The sequence below is a fragment of the Arachis hypogaea genome, chromosome 1, assembly GCF_003086295.3.
Source record: "Arachis hypogaea cultivar Tifrunner chromosome 1, arahy.Tifrunner.gnm2.J5K5, whole genome shotgun sequence".
NCBI lineage: Eukaryota > Viridiplantae > Streptophyta > Magnoliopsida > Fabales > Fabaceae > Arachis > Arachis hypogaea.
This window is the reverse complement of record NC_092036.1, coordinates 83569604-83573755: the sequence shown is the minus strand read 5'-3', so window position 1 is coordinate 83573755 and position 4152 is coordinate 83569604. Positions and strand designations below refer to the sequence as shown.

The 4152-nt window shown below is 36.5% G+C and overlaps 1 non-coding gene across 1 annotated transcript; it reads right to left on the bottom strand.

The window, feature by feature from the left end:
* Positions 1–1574: 1574 nt before the first annotated feature.
* On the bottom strand, positions 1575–1678 carry LOC112712698 (small nucleolar RNA R71). Its single transcript, XR_003157887.1, has one exon. It is a non-coding gene; the product is annotated as a small nucleolar RNA R71 (small nucleolar RNA).
* Between the last annotated feature and the right edge of the window lie 2474 nt (positions 1679–4152).

The following is a 4152-nucleotide window of genomic DNA, read 5'->3' as shown; positions in this document are numbered from 1 at the left end:
TCTTCAAAGTGTTCTTGGTGTTCATCTTGACATTCATAATGTTCTTGCATGCATCATGTGTTTTGATTCATAATTTTCATGTTGTGAGTCATTTTTTTATGTTTTTCTCTTTCATAATTAAAAATTCAAAAATCAAAAAAAATCTTTTTCCTTTTTTCTCTCAAAATTTTGAAAATTTGGGTTGACTTAGTCAAAAAATTTTAAATTCGTTGTTTCTTGTAAGTCAAGTCAAATTTTCAAATTTCAAAAATCTTATCTTTTCAAAACTTTTTCAGAAATCAAATCTTTTTCATTTTTTTATTAATTTTCGAAATTTATTTTTTTAAATTATTTTTCAAAAATCTTTTTCTTAATTTTATCTTTATTTTCAAAAATTATGCTAACAATTAATATGATTGATTCAAAAATTAGAAGTTTGTTACTTTCTTATTAAGAAAGGTTCAACATTTAAATTCTAGAATCATATCTTTTAGTTTCTTGTTAGTCAAGTAATCAATTTTAATTTTAAAAATTGAATCTTTTTAATCATATCTTGTTATCATATATTTTATATCATATCTTTTTCAAAAATTTGATTTTAAAATATCTTTTCTAACTTCTTATCTTCTTATCTTTTCAAAATTAATTTTCAAATCTTTTTCAACTAACTATTTGACTTTTTGTTTGTTTCTTATCTTTTTCAAAACCACCTAACTACTCTTGCCTCTCTAATTTTCGAAAATACCTCCCTCTTTTTCAAAAATTCTTTTTAATTAATTAATTGTTTTAAATTTTAATTTTAATTTTATTTCTTATCTTAATTTTCGAAAATCATTAACTCCTTTTCAAAAATTATTTTCGAAAACTTCTTTCTCATCTTATTCTATTTATTCATTCATTTACTAACACTTCTCTTCATCTCAAATCACTGCCCCTATCCTCACCCTTGTGTTTGGATTCTCCTTTCTTTATTCCCTTTCTTCTTCTACTAACAATAAGGAACCTCTTTACAGTGACATAGAGGATTCCTCTTCTTTTTCTGTTCTCTTCTCTTTCATATGAGCAGGAACAAGGAAAAAGGCATTCTTGTTGAAGTTGATCCAGAACCTGAAAGGACTCTGAAGAGGAAACTAAGAGAAGCTAAATTACAACAATCCAGAGATAACCTTGCTGAAATTTTCGAACAAGAAAAGGAAATGGCAGCCGAACCCAACAACAATAATGCAAAAATGATGCTTGGTGATTATACTGCACCTACGTCCAAGTTTGATGGAAGAAGCATCTCAATTCTTGCCATTGAAGCAAATAATTTTGAGCTGAAACCTCAATTAGTTGCTCTAATGCAACAGAACTGCAAGTTTCATGGACTTCCATCAGAAGATCCCTACCAGTCCTTAACTGAGTTCTTGCAGATCTATGAGACTGTTAAGACTAATGGAGTAGATCCTGAAGTCTGCAGGATCATGCTTTTCCCTTTTGCTGTAAGAGACAGAGCTTGAACATGGTTAGACTCTCAACCTAAAGATAGCCTGGACTCCTGGGATAAGCTGGTCACGACCTTCTTGGCTAAGTTATTTCCTCCTCAAAAGTTGAGAAAGCTTAGAGTGGATGTTCAAACCTTTAAACAAAAAGATAATGAATCCCTCTATGAAGCTTGGGAAAGATACAAGCAGATGACCAAAAGATGTCATTCTGACATGTTTTCAGAATGGACCATGATAGATATATTCTATTATGGTCTATCTGAGTTCTCTAAGATGTCACTGGACCATTCTGCATGTGGATTCATTCACCTAAAGAAAATGCCTGCAGAGGCTCAAGAACTTATTGACATGGTTGCAAATAACCAGTTCATGTACACTTCTGAGAGGAATTTTGTGAATAATGGGACGCCTGAGAGGAAGGGAGTTCTTGAAATTGATGCTCTGAATGCCATATTGGCTCAGAACAAAATGTTGACTCAGCAAGTCAACATGATTTCTCAAAGTCTGAATGGATGGCAAAATGCATCCAACAGTACTAAAGAGGCATCTTCTGAAGAAGAAGCTTATGATCCTGAAAACCCTGCAATGGCAGAGGTAAATTACATGGGTGAACCTTATGGAAACACCTATAATTCTTCATGGAGAAATCATCCAAATTTCTCATGGAAGGATCAACAAAAGCCTCAACAAGGCTTTAATAATGGTGGAAGAAACAGGTTTAGCAATGGCAAGCCTTTTCCATCATCTTCTCAGCAACAGACAGAGAATTCTGAGCAGAGCACCTCTAACTTAACAAATATAGTCTCTGATCTGTCTAAGGCCACTTTAAGCTTCATGAGTGAAACAAGGTCCTCCATCAGAAATTTGGAGGCACAAGTGGGCCAGCTGAGTAAGAAAGTCACTGAAACTCCTCCTAGTACTCTCCCAAGCAATACTAAAGAAAAATCCAAAAAGAGAGTGCAAGGCCATTGACATAATCAACATGGCCAAACCTAGAGAGGAAGGAGGGGACGTGAATCCCAATGAGGAAGACCTCAGGGGACGTCTCTCAAGCAAGAAGGAGTTCCTTATTGAGGATCCAAAGGAATCTAAGGCTCATATAAAGACCATAGAGATTCCATTAAACCTTCTTCTGCCATTCATGAGCTCTAAAGACTATTCTTCCTCTGAAGAAGATGAAGATGTAACTGGAGAGCAAGTTGCTCAATATCTAGGAGCTATCATGAAGTTGAATGCCAAGTTATTTGGTAATGAGACTTGGGAAGGTGAACCTCCCTTGCTCATTAGTGAACTAGATACATGGGTTCAGCAAACTTTACCTCAAAAGAGACAAGATCCTGGCAAATTCATAATACCCTGCACCATAGGCACCATGATCTTTGAAAAAACTCTGTGTGACCTAGGGTCAGGTATAAATCTTATGCCACTCTCTGTAATGGAGAAGCTGGGGATCATTGAGGTACAACCTGCCATATTCTCATTACAAATGGCAAACAAGTCAATAATACAAGCTTATCGATTAGTAGAGGACGTGTTAGTGAAGGTTAAAGACTTTTACATCCCTGCTGATTTCATAATCTTAGACACTAGGAAGGAGGAGGATGAATGCATCATCCTTGTAAGACCTTTCCTAGCCACAGCAGGAGCTATGATAGATGTTAACAGAGGAGAATTAGTCCTTCAATTGAATGGGGACTACCTTGTGTTTAAGACTCAAGGGTGTTCTTCTATATACATGGAAAGGAAGCATGAAAAGCTTCTCTCAGTATAAAGTCAAACAAAGCTCCCACAATCAAGCTTTAAGTTTGGTGTTGGGAAGCCATAGGCAAACTCTAAGTTTGGTGTTGAATCCCTACATCCAAACTCTAAGTTTGGTGTTGGGAGTCTACAACATTGACCTGATCACCTGTGTGGCTCCATGAGAGCCCACTGTCAAGCTATTGACATTAAAGAAGCGCTTATTGAAAGGCAACCCAATTTTTATTTATCTAATTTTATTTTTCTTTTTATTGTTCTTTTATGTTTTATTAGGTTCATGATCATGTGGAGTCACGAAAAAAATACTAAAATTAAAAACAAAATAAAAAATAGCAGAAGAAAAATCACACCCTAGAGGAAGGACTTACTGGCATTTAAACGCCAGTAAGGAGCATCTGGCTGGCGTTCAACGCTAGAACAGAGTATGGATCTAGAGCTGAATGCTAGAAACATGCAGCAATCTGGCGTTTAAACGCCAGGATTGCAAACTGAGGAAAACTGGTGTTCAACGCCGGAAACATGCTGTAGATGGGCGTTGAACGCCTAGAACAAGCTTAGAGTTGGCGTTTAATGCCAGAAACAAGCACCAATCTGGCGTTATACGCCAGGATTGCATGCAGAGGGCATTTTACACGCCTTATTAGTGCAGGGATGAAAATCCTTGACACCTCAGGATCTGTGGACCCCACAGGATCCCCACTTACCTCAACTCACCTTCTTTCTTCTTCACCAATCACCTCAATCTCTCTTCCCCATCACCTCTTCACCACTCACATCCATCCAACTCTTTCTTCCCCACCCAATCCCACCCATATGGCCGAAACATACACATCTCTCCCTCTCCTCCATATTTTCTTCTACTTCCACTCTTTCTTCTTTGCTCGAGGGAGAGCAACATTCTAAGTTTGGTGTGGTAAAAGCATAGCTTTTT